This window comes from Hyla sarda, chromosome 1 (genome assembly GCF_029499605.1).
Source record: "Hyla sarda isolate aHylSar1 chromosome 1, aHylSar1.hap1, whole genome shotgun sequence".
In the NCBI taxonomy this organism is placed as follows: Eukaryota; Metazoa; Chordata; class Amphibia; order Anura; family Hylidae; genus Hyla; species Hyla sarda.
The window spans coordinates 269,453,983-269,466,840 of record NC_079189.1 but is presented as its reverse complement, the minus strand read 5'-3'; the positions used below and the strand labels follow the sequence as shown (position 1 = coordinate 269,466,840).

At 45.0% G+C, this 12,858-nt stretch overlaps 1 protein-coding gene and 1 long non-coding RNA gene across 7 annotated transcripts in view; one reads left to right on the top strand and one right to left on the bottom strand.

The window, feature by feature from the left end:
- Nucleotides 1–12,858, top strand: part of TIMM44 (translocase of inner mitochondrial membrane 44) — a 443,715-nt gene that overhangs the window by 44,344 nt on the left and 386,513 nt on the right. The gene's annotated exons all lie outside the window — the stretch shown is intronic.
- LOC130368497 (uncharacterized) lies at nucleotides 2,326–11,332 on the bottom strand. The gene is made up of 3 exons (XR_008892486.1): nucleotides 11,085–11,332; nucleotides 3,221–3,415; nucleotides 2,326–2,553 (listed from the first exon to the last, which is right to left on the bottom strand). It is a non-coding gene; the product is annotated as an uncharacterized LOC130368497 (long non-coding RNA).

The window sequence follows — 12,858 nt, the reverse complement described above, 5'->3', positions numbered from 1 at the left end:
TGGGTCGGATGGTGGCAGCCGTGGAGGCCGTACCCTTTGCCCAGTTTCATTACCGTCCTCTTCAGCTGGCGATTATTGCCCGGGGGGACAGATCCCCCCCCCCCTCTCTCTCTTGATCGCAAGATTGTTCTCCCTCTTCGGACCCGTCGGTCTCTACGCTGGGGGCTCCACTCCCCCCTTCCCCTCCACTGGCAGGTGGTCACGACAGATGCCAGTCTGTCTGGCTGGGGGGGGGGGGGGGGGGTTTCAGGGATCAGACGGTTCAAGGCCTCTTGTCTCCCCAAGAAGCCCTTCTTTCCATAAACATTCTGGAACTGAGGGCGATCTATCTTTGTCTGAAGCATTGGGAGTCCCTGCTTCAGGGCCACCCTGTCAGTGTCCAGTGGGACAACCCCACGGCTGTGGTGTACATCTATTGACAGGGCGGCACTCGCAGCTCAGCAGCCATGTCCGAGGTGACAAAGATCCTCCTCTGGGCAGAACACGAAGTTCTGGCCATTTCGGCGATTCACATTCCGGGAGTGCTCAACTGGGAAGCGGATTTCCTCAGTCGGTCCTCAGCCCACTGCGGAGAGTGGTTCCTTCTTCCGGAGGTGTTCGCACAGATCTGCGACCTCTGGGGGACCCCAGACTTGGATCTCTTCGCGTCTCGACATATCCGGAAAATTCCGAGGTTTGTGTCAGAGTCCAGGGACCCCCTGGCTCTAGCCGTGGATGCCCTAGTAATTCCGTGGTCGGGCTTTGTCCTGCCCTATCTATTCCCTCCCCCTCCTTCCCAGGGTTCTGAGGAAGCTCAAGGCGGAAGGAGTCCCCGCCATTCTGGTGGCTCCAGACTGGCCCCGAATGGCATTGTAAGCCAACGTGGTCTGGCTTCTGGACGACGTTCCGTTCCGTCTTCCACTTCGTCCAGACCTACTGTCACAGGGTCCCTTCTGCCACCCCAATTTACAGTCGCTGCATTTAACGGCGTGGCGGTTGAGGGAAATTTATCATCGTACCTGGCGGGCTTACTTTCGTTGGTGCAAAACTCGGACCTTTTCTCCAGTTACCTTTTCCTTTCCCCGTCTCCTCTCCTTTTTGCTGTCGGGGTTGGAACAAGGGCTGGTTCTCAGCTCCCTTAAGGGTCAGGATTTGGCCCTTTCCATTCTCTTTCAGCGTCCTCTGGCTTCCAATTCGCATGTCCGGACCTTCCTTCAGGGCGTGGCACACGCTGTCCCTCCTTACTGTCCCCTTCTCCTTGAACTTAGTTCTAGGCGCTCTCCGAGACGCCTCCCCTTCGCCTCCTATCCTGGAAGGTGGCTTTTCTTATAGCTATTACTTCCATTAGGAGAGTATCTGAACTGGAAGCTCTCTCCTGCCGTTCTCCTTTCCTGATAATTCATCAGGACAAGGTTCTTTTCCGGCCAGATCCGTCCTTCCTACCTAAGGTTGTTTCACTTTTCACCTCAACGAGGACATCGTCCTTCCGTCCTTTTGTCCCGCTCCTTCTCATCCCAGGGATCGCTTACTCCACAACTTAGATGTGGTACGGGTGGTTCAGACTTATCTTTTTGTCACCTCTTCCTTTCGTCAGTGCGATTCTTTTTTCATCCTTACGGAAGGTCGTCGAAAGGGACAGCCTGCTTCCAAGGCCACAATGTGCTATTTCGGCAGCTTACCCACTGCAAGGGGAAGATCCCACCCATCAGGGTTTTGGCTCATTCCACCCGTTCTGTGGGGGCCTCCTGGGCTCTCCGAAACAAGGCCTCAACCTCGCAGATCTGTAAAGCGGCCACCTGGTTGTCTTTGCACACTTTTTTGAGATTCTACCAGGTTCATACTTTTGCATCGGCTGATGCTAGTCTGGGCCGTAAAGTGTTGCAGGCAGCGGTGGTACAGCAGACTGCCTGACCTTTTTTTATCTGCCCACCCAAGGGACGGCTTTGGTACGTCCCAACCCAAGGTCTGTGTCCCCCAATGGAGCCAATAGAGAAACTGAGATTTTTTATACTTACAGTAAATTCCCTTTCTCGAAGGATCCATTGGGGGACACAATTCCCGCTCTTTTCTGGGGTTCCTATTCGGTTATCTTCATGTTTTTTTCCTTTGACCTGTTGGTCTCCTCCTATTGCTCTGGGACTAAAACTGATTAGCTCAGTGGCCTGGAGGCAGGTATATCCTGCTGGGAGGAGCCGACTTTTTGGTTACCATAGTGTCAAGCCTACTAGAGACAGCAGCATATACCCAAGGTCTGTGTCCCCCAATGGATCCTTCGAGAGAGAGATTTTACTGTAAATATAAAAAAATCTCCTTTTCTTAGCAGGAAACTCAGCTGTTCCCCAAAGAGTTCTGTTTATTATCCGGAAATCACATTTGTTTTTACAATCTGACAAAAAAGGGGAGGGGAAAGGGTAAAACTATGCATCAAATTATCCTTCTTTATGCTGATTGGTCATTTGAGCAGGGCGTAGCATAAGTCACTTGTGTTGCAACGTCTCTATCTTGAGATGTTTTCATCCTTCCACAAAGTCCAATTTTCAGACCTCTTGTATCCACAGACTCCATCTCAAGGTTCTAATATTAGTGACAGGCAAATAGATAAGCTGAAATGTTTTGAATTAAGGAAAGCAAAGTTCTTCTGCAATATTTAGCAAGTGCATATAGCATTTAATAAAGGCATATGAGTATAGATATAGCGATCAATATATCAGAATTTTATAGACCCAACAATCCCCCCCCTAAGAACTTTGTTTTCTTCCATCTTTCCCTATGGAGCGTTCTGCCTAATAGTCCCAGGTTCAGGCGGAGAAAAATAAAAAAAACGGGTATGGGATGCTTCACTGATTTGAGATGAGCGGCTCCTGGAGAACCGCCCCCCTTTGTACTCAGACTTTTCCTTTACCTGGGACTTCTATGTTCACCCTTAACTGTTGGGTTTGCACTTTCACCATTGGCATATAGAATAGTTGTTCTCGTGGGGGGAATTCCCTCAGTCATGCTTCGGTCTGATGTATCAATTTGGTTCAGATAAGCTGAAATTGTAGGTTCGATACCCGCATACATAAGACATTGTTTTGGCACCTCGGGATAATTCACTATGTCACAGTAGCCAAATTTAAAGGTAGTCACTTGGGCACTGAAAGAGTTATCAAAATGTGGGATACAACTCTTGGGTCATTGTCAAGTCAACCCAGTAGTGTAGTGGAGTCAGATTGAGTTTCTGGTTGTGCATTCCACTTACGAAAAAGGATATGTATCAGGAGCATGGTGTAGGAACCCTCTTGCAGTGTGAGGCGTATCCATGTTGATTCACCTTCCAGTTTCACCGAAGTCAGAGCTGTCAGTCATAACAAATCTAGGTTCCAGCGGCCCCCTCACGAGTCTTTTCACAAGGACAAACTCTGCAGATTGTGACTTCCTGGTTCAGCGTTTGGATCTGGAATGGAACAATAAAACTGCAACATGTGTTACGTTCAGCTCATTACACAATGTAATAACAAACTTTACCAAGCTATCACTTCCTGCACTGAGGGTACTGTGAATAGTAACATCCTAGCTTAGGGACCCCCCCCCCCCTCCCCCAAGAGTGTCTCATATGGGGTTAGGCCTGTTGGCTGTCAGGGTGTGTTTTTAGCAGAATACAAAGCTATGGGCAGAAATTCTGGTCATGGAAGGGACAGTTCTTTCCTGGCTTTTAGGATTTTGTTCTTTAGGGTGCCATTTAGTCTTTCAACTTTGCCACTGCTCAGAGATGATATGGGGTATGGAGTCCGAGGTCTGCTCCCACCATTTTTCAAAGTTTCTCTTGTAATATCTGCAATGACAGCCGGTCCTTGGCCGCTTTCAATTACTTCAGGAACTCCAAATATGGATACCAGCTCTGTTAGTAGTTTCTTTACAGTAGTCTTTACAGTAATATTAGTGACTGGGTAGGCTTCTGGCCATCCTGAGAACATATCCACTGCTACTAGCACATACTCAACTTTCCAATTTTGGGGAATTGAATGTGGTCAATCTGGATTCTCTGAAATGGGTAGCAAGGTTTGACCAAGTGTTTCTTCGGAGTAACTTCTGTTCTTCCAGGGTTACAGGTGTACGCCGCGATATCTAGCGTAGTCTCGTGAGGTGAGGGCTGTTATGGACGTCATAGCATGACGCGCTCGCAAGTCCGGTCATATGGCTTTAATCCGGGTATCTGATTGGGTACACTGGTATATAAACATAGTCAGTTTTTAACCTGAGGACACGACCCGGAAGAAGCCTATCTTGGTGAAACGTTGGGCCACGGCGGTCTGGTCTTATATTCTCTCACCCTCTCCACTTTATTTACGTCCTGTTGGGTTCTCGGTTCCAGCCTGCATATATATTTCTTACGCGTGAAATACACTTAGTTTCTATGCACCTTGTTATGGGGCTGTTAATCGGGATTTAACCTCTTCCCGGCTTATTGATCTATTTACTTTGGGCATTTTGCTGTATTTCCCCTTATCCATCTATCTTTGTACCTGTGGCATTGTATACATGATTCTGATGTACCCTGACCAGTCCCCGTCCCCCCCCCTTCCTGCCCTTTTGGATCTGGAGCTGTATCTCTAATTTTGTGTTTTTAAGTGTTTGTTCTATTTTTGTGCATTTTGTACTAATAAAGCTTGATGAGTTTTTGATACTTTGGTGTACATACGCTCTTCCCATGAAAGTGGTTGCTTCTGAGATATAGTTGGAATGGCATCATACAGAGGTTGCATCAGTGATGAGGCATCCGGAATCCATTGTCGGCAGTATGTGATCATACCATGAAAGGCTTATAGTTTCTTGACAGTTGTAGGTATAGGAGTCTCTTGTATGATTTTCTTCCTGTCTTCTGCCAGGTGTTTACCACCTTGAGAGATACAATGTCCTAGGAAGACTACTTTTCGTTGTGCCCATTAAACTTTTCCAAGGGACACCTTGTAGTTGATTAAAGCAAGGAAATATAGTAGGTCCAATGAAGTGGTGGCACACTCAACTTGTGATGTGGCACAAAGTAGAAGGACTTATTGAAGTAAAGTCACATTATGATGTGCTCCTACCCATGGATCCAGACAGGTGGATAAGGCTTGAGAAAAGTGATTGGGAACAATGGGAGTATCTAGAATTGTGACAGCATTAATGGCACGAAGATCATGTACCATGCAGAACTTCTTAGCTTGTCCTTTTAGTGTCTTTACTGGAAACAAAGGAGTGTTTGCTGGAGAAACACATTTGATTAACGCTCCATTCTTGAGAAGAGTTGTCATTTGTTCAGATAGAGAAGCTTCTTGATTGGCTCTTAGAGAATATTGGGATCTTGGCACAGAGTTTCAAAAAGACTTTAACAGGTTGAACAGGCAAGAGTCCAATATCATCTGGGCCTTGGGACCAGACATGGTCAGGAATTGGTTGCAGGTAGACATCGGGTATAATCTTTGTTGGGATGTTAATGACCATCAGTGGAGAGGCTTGCAGAATACAAAGTTCTTCAGGTGTAAGGGCTTTGGCTAATTCAAGGTCCCATCATCCTCATATTAATTGGTGGCATTGAGTTTCAGGAGCAAATCTCAGATCCGGATTTTTGACAATTTCTATTTGAAACATGATTAGCTGGATTCTCTTGAGTAATTCTGTTGTTGGGTCTTCATTGTTGATTTATCCTGGAGTGGTTTGGGTGTCCAGAGAGATCCAAATTGTTGATGCAAATTGTAGTCTTCTTGTGTCATCATTGGCCTTGCAGTGGCTAAATCCATTCAGTAGTTGCAAGGAGGAAGTCTGGTTCTGCAGTTTCGGTTGACATGTCCGAGTTTACCACATTTGTAGCAGATGATCGTTCTGACGGGTGATCTTCATTGTGCATCATTCCGACCACAGTTCTGAGGAGAAACAGTTCGGTCCTGAGGGACATAATTCTGAACCGGGTATTGTGCTGTATCATTAAGCATCATCTGTGCATCTTGACACTGACACATCTGAGCTCTTCTTAGTAGGTGCCACTCCAGTTTGTTTTTCAATAGCTTTGATAATGACTAAGCTGCTTTGGTTCATGTGTCACATATTCAGGCCTAGTGTCCGTAAGCCTTTCCTTGAGAGCATCATGGAGGCCAGTAACAAAGGTGCTAATGAAGAGTGTCTTATGGAATTTGCTTCCTAGATCATAACCTTGATCCTGGAACAGATTAAGTAGTCTGGAGAAAAACTTTCCAGCTGATTCCGCAGGTTCCTGAGAGTCATCAGAGAAATTGGTGGAGCTTGAAGCTAGTCGGTCTCTGACCGAGGCTTGTAATTGTCGGCAGAATTCTATTCCAAAAGAGTATGTCTCCTCGTCCACAATAGCAGAACTATCAAGGCTGGCAGAAATGATATGACAGAAAGCGTCTCCAGTTTTGATAAAGACTAGATTATACAGGGTGGGCCATTTATATGGATACACTTTAATAAAATGGGAATGGTTGGTGATATTAACTTCCTGTTTGTGGCACATTAGTATATGTGAGGGGGGAAACTTTTCAAGATGGGTGGTGACCATGGTGGCCATTTTAAAGTCGGCCATTTTGAATCCAACTTTTGTTTTTTCAATAGGAAGAGGGTCGTGACACATCAAACTTATTGGGAATTTCACAAGAAAAACAATGATGTGCTTGGTTTTAACGTAACTTTATTCTTTCATTAGTTATTTACAAGTTGCTGACCACTTATAAAATGTGTTCATTGTGCTGCCCATTGTGTTGGATTGTCAATGCAACCCTCTTCTCCCACTTTTCACGCACTGATAGCAACACCGCAGGAGAAATGCTAGCACAGGCTTCCAGTATCCGTAGGTTCAGGTGCTGCACATCTCGTATCTTCACAGCATAGACAATTGCCTTCTGATGACCCCAAAGATAAAAGTCTAAGGGGGTCAGATCGGGAGACCTTGGGGGCCATTCAACTGGCCCACGACGTCCATTTCCACTTTCCAGGAAACTGTTCATCTAGGAGTGCTTGGACCTGACACCCATAATGTGGTGCATCATCTTGCTGGAAAATCTCAGGGAATGTGCCAGCTTCAGTGCATAAAGAGGGAAACACATAATCATGTAGCAATTTCGCATATCCAGTGGCCTTGAGGTTTCCATTGATGAAGAATGGCCCCACTATCTTTGTACCCCATATACCACACCATACCATAAATTTTAGTGTTCCAGCAGTCTTTGAGGGATCTATCCAATGTGGGTTAGTGTCAGACCAATAGCGGTGGTTTTGTTTGTTAACTTCACCATTCACATAAAAGTTTGCCTCATCACTGAACAATATCTTCTGCGTAAACTGAGGGTCCTGTTCCAATTTTTGTTTTGCCCATTCTGCAAATTCAGTGCGCCGATCTGGGTCATCCTCGTTGAGATGCTGCAGTAGCTGGAGTTTGTAAGGGTGCCATTTGTGAGTAGCTGATAGCCTCCAAGGGATGTTCGACTAATGCCACTCTCCAGTGACATGCGGCGAGTGCTACGCTGTGGGCTCTTGCTGAATGAAGCTAGGACAGCCACTGATGTTTCTTCATTAGTGACAGATTTCAAGCGTCCACATTGTGGCAAATCCAACACTGAACCAGTTTCACGAAACATAGCAAGCAGTTTGCTACCTGTAGAATGGGAGATGGGTAGTCTCGTAGGGTGTCTTGCATTGAAATCTGCTGCAATGACCCGGTTACTGCGTTCACCAGACATCAACACAATTTCTATCTGCTCCTCACGTGTTAACCTCGACAACATATCAATGGCTGTAAATAAAGAGAAACTTGTAAATAACTCATGAAAGAATTAAGTTACGTTAAAACAAAGCACACCAGTGTTTTTTTTGTGAAATTCCCAATAAGTTTGATGTTTCACATGACCCTCTTCCTATTGAAAAAACAAAAGTTGGATTCAAAATGGCTGACTTCAAAATTGCCGCCATGGTAACCACCCATCTTGAAAAGTTCCCCCCTCACATATACTAATGTGCCACAAACAGGAAGTTAATATCACCAACTATTCACATTTTATTAAGGTGTATCCATATAAATGGCCCACCTTGTATAAATCCTTCCATACTGACGAATAGGTTTGTTGGATTTGCTTGATTATTTTGGAGAAAGCCATTGGCTGTTTCTCTGGGTAGTTGGGCGACAAGATTATTTACTTGCACCGAGATAAACGGAACATATTTATAAAGAGTCTCTGAAAGAAGTTTCTCAGACCCTTTATTTCCACCACTATAGGTAAGTGGTATTGGCATAGTTTGCGGCGGACTGGGTTCACCGAAACTATGCAGGAGATCTCTTGAATCATCACACTGTATGGGCAAGAGTTTAGATGGGCTTGGATCTGGATAATACATGTTGCAGGTTATCTGAATCATCATGTGGCACTGGGTGTCTACCCAAGAGGTTAGGTTTCTTGAACAAGTTGACAGCATCTACCAGAGCTTGGACTGTTTGGTATGTTTTTGAGATAAGCCTGATTTCTTGCAATGTTGGTATTGGCTTGTGATTCTCAATACTGGACACTATTGCATTGGCACAGATATTAGGAGGAAATCCAAAGAGTCCAAAACTGATGGGTGGAATGGCCAGAGAGGAAATTTCCTTCTCTCCAGCTAGATCAAGAATGTGGTGTCATGTTGGCCAGAGGAATTTTCTGGGACCAACAACATGTATTATCATGTTGCAAGGCAGTGTCCCAGAGCCTGTAATGGCCAGTTTGGAGGTTGAAAAGGGCCCTTGTTGTAGTACCAACAGATCAGTGTCATGCTGTATACTAGTCCCCCCTGCATGCACTAAGGCAGCAGCAAGACCATCATTATGCTGAAGATATGAATTTGTAGGGTTAACTGTAGCTTGCACTCACTGGGTTTCCATGGAACCCATGCCAATCCGGAGTAGGGTGTTATTCCAGATCTTTGTTCCAAGGGCCGGTTGAAAGGATTCAGACCCCATACTTGATCTAATGGTTTGGTACGTATTACTGTTGGAGGTATTGGGAGGCACATGAAATTGCATCACTGTAGGTGTGATTGTATTAACAGATGAAAGTGATATCTTTCCTGGGGACTGATGGTGATGATGACCAGTGATAGGAGACTGATGATGATGATGATTGGTGGGAGACTGATGATGATTGAAACTGTGCATGGGGTTCATCTTGGGCTGGAGGACTGTCTTCACTGTGCAGAGAGGTCTGACGTCTTGGTGAGGCACAGCAATTATTAGCAGAATGAAGTACAGAACTTACTGGTGAGGGCTGATCTGGGAGTGTGTGGGTTTGACTTGGGTATAGGCCAGTGATCTGGTCGTTAGTTACAAAGTAACCCTCTGGTCATTAGGTACAAAGTAACACTCATCCTGAGTCATACCTAGAAAGAGATCAGGTGCTTCAGCACTAGGATGACTGCTAGAGGAAGTTCTGTTTGGAAGCCTTCCAGCGACTGGCAAGGCCGGTCTGGGTGCACCAGATGAGGGCTCATTACATGGAGTAAGTAGAGTGGGTAAGCCAAGATGGCTGGCAGTAGAGGAAGTGGATGAGGAATCGCTTCCTGGTCTTTCAAGATGGCTGACAGCACAGGAAGTGGGTTGAGACACACTTCCTGGCACTCCAAGATGGCTGACAGCACAGAAAATTACTGTAGTAACATGGCCACCACTAGATGGAGGTTGAACAGCATATAGTGGGGTTGGTGCATTTTTTTTTGGGGGGGGGGGGGGTGTTCCATTTTTTCAGTATACAGAGGTGCTGTAGCAGTACATGGTGGAGCATTTACAGGCCAGGCTTGGCCACAGGAAACAGTCTTTTACTGAGGGCAGGTTTTGCTGACCACAATTGGGGCACAACCAACAGCTAGGATCATCGTCATTATCAAGCGGTGATACTTCTCTATTTGTGTAATAAAAATACATGATCACATTCCTCTTCTCATCTATGTACTCTTCCTCCACATATCCTTCTTCAGCAATAGCGCATGAAGTACGGTGCCATGCTTGTGCGAATGCCAGCAAATCATTAGCTTCTAAAATCCCATTATGTTTTTCAAGAACCTCAGACCGTAAATCTTGGTGTAATCTACCCTTTTCAGGCAAGTTGCATATAGCCATTAATTTTTCCATTTTGTCAAGACACTTTTTTCCCTTCACGGTGCATAACTATGTCACGTGGCTCCTCACACCCAGGGAGGAAAGGAGCTTTCAAACGGCCCATATTTTACCCTCTCAGTGGACTGGTCGCACACAAATTGATATCCAGCACTAAACAAAAGTGTGCATTTGTCAACCAAAGTTTGCGTCCTGATGCTAATCTCTGGTACACAAGTACGCTGAACTGATATATATATATCAGCAGTAACTAAAAATTTACCAAGCAAACAACAGAGAGGATACTGGACTGACTGACAGCAGTAATTTGCACAATAGTTACGCCTTGATACTGTTACTGGCTGGCATATTCCCCTCAGCAGTACACGGTTGTCATCTGGTACATTTACTCAAACTGATACAACACCTCTCTCTCTATCTCTCTCTCTATCTCTCTCAATTCAGTTATCAGTAGTACCCCGTGGAACATTTACCAGAGATAGAAAAAATCTCCAAAAATCTACAGCACTTTTTTCTCTTGACCGTATCCACTGAGCAGATTAAAAAATTTCAAAAATCCAAATTAAAATCTTTGCAAAACATTCTCAGTATTCTAGAATGTCATGTCAGGTTTTCCCTTCTGTGAAAAAAAAAATCTAAAGAAATCTTATTAAACAGAGCATTTCACTTGTTTAGAAATGCCTGGCCTTGTGAGCTGATAAGCGTTCCACAATATGAGCCAGAGAAAAAGGGGGGTTATTTTGTTTACATGAGGCTGCATAAAAATTACAGGCAGATTAACTCCCTACTGCCTCTACTCTTAGATTTTTTAACCAGCTATAGTCGAGCACCAACACGGCTAAGAACTCACAAATTAGACCACACTGCGGGAAAATACCCTGCCGCTAGGGTTTGTCTTAGAGGTTCGACAAGACCATCTGTTTGGCTTCTCAGAGCCGCTCAATGAACACTGATAAGAGATACAAATTTATAAAGAAATCAGCAGACTTACTGCGTTCTGTAGGGTTGATTATGCCCTTTGAGCGGCCCCAGATTCCTCTGGATGGTTAAAGCTGTTGCTCCCCCCAGACTTGGTCTTCCCGCGGGTGTGGTCCTTGGAACAGACGGTCTCACCCTCGGTTCGGATAGGAGTCGACGGCACCAACTGATAAGGATGGTCCGAGGGGAGGCTTTCAAATGTGATTGACTGTGCTGCTATATATTTTGCTAAGTGTCGACATAAGAAAATTTACACCACACAGAGGATGTTGGTATACACTCTTTCTTAGCAGGAAACTCAGCTGTTCCCCAAAGAGTTCTGTTTATTATCTGGAAATCACATTAGTTTTTACAATCTGACAAGAAAGGGGAGGGTAAAACTATGCATCAAATTATCGTTCTATATGCTGATTGGTCATTCTAGCAGGGCGTAGCATAAGTCACTTGTGTTTAGGGCTGCAACGATTAATCAATGTTATCGATAAAATTCGATAATGGGATTCGTTGTTGACGAATCCCGTTATGAAATAATCGGCCGATTCTTGTCCGGGTTCCGGCTGTGATAACACTGCTGGGGGGCGCGCGGTCAGACGGTAGTCCGCACCACCGCTGCCTCTGTTTTGTTAGTTTAGTCCCTGTCCCACCCTCTGCTACCCACTGCTCACCAATCACGTGTGCATCTGCTTCTCTGAACTCCTCCCCTCCTCCGCCGCTTGTGGACGCTCTACACTTATTTTGCCTCAGCCTGCCATGGAGGACTCCGTACTACTGCCACCGGTAGGACAGTTTCCTGCAGTTTAATGCGCCCTGCCCCTGTTACTGCCGCATTGCTTATTGACACACACGGGGGTATCTGCAGAGCATTGCAACTTAGTGTCATCTACAGACACTAGGATGCAATGCTCTGCACATCCCCCCATGTGTGTAGTAGTGTGTTTACTACATGCACACTGCTATACACATAGTAGTATGTGCAGAGCATTGCATCCTAGTGTCTGTACTACAGACAGGGGTGCAATGCTCTGCATATACCCCTATGTGTATAGCAGTGTCTGTAGTACAGACACTAGGATGCAATGCTCTGCACATACTACCATGTATATAGCAGTGTGCATACTACTATACACATGGGGGTATGTGCAGAGCATTGCACCCTTGTGTCTGTACTACAGACACAAGGGTGCAACGCTCTGCATATACCCTTATGTGTATATCGGTAAGCAGTGCACACCGCTTTACCCATGTACCTGCAGTACAGACACAAGCGTGCAATGCTCTGCACATACCCCCATGGGTAAAACAGTGTGTATGTAGTACATATACACTGCTATACACATTGGGGGGGGAGGGTCCAGAGCATTGCATCCTAGTGTCTGTACTACAGACATGGGTCGGGTGCAATGCTCTGCATTCTGCAAATACCCCCATGTTAATAGAAGTGCTGTAGAAAAAGTGTAAAGTAAAAACAAATTAAATGTAAATAAAAAAAAATGTCCACCTTTTCCTCTTGCTGTACAAAAATAGTACAAAGAAAAAAATGTTTTTTTTTTACATATCTGATACTGCAGCATGGCTAATTGTCTGAACTATTAAAATTAAATGTAAGTAAATCATTAACATTTTATTTTAATAGTTCAGTTACCCATGCAGCAGTATCAAATTTACGCTGGTTTCTGTACAGGATAATTAATAATGACCCTGTATAGCAACCGGTGTTACCTACAAAAACAAAAAAAAAGTCAAAAATTGCTGTTGTTTGGTCACATCACATGCTAGAATACTTTTAA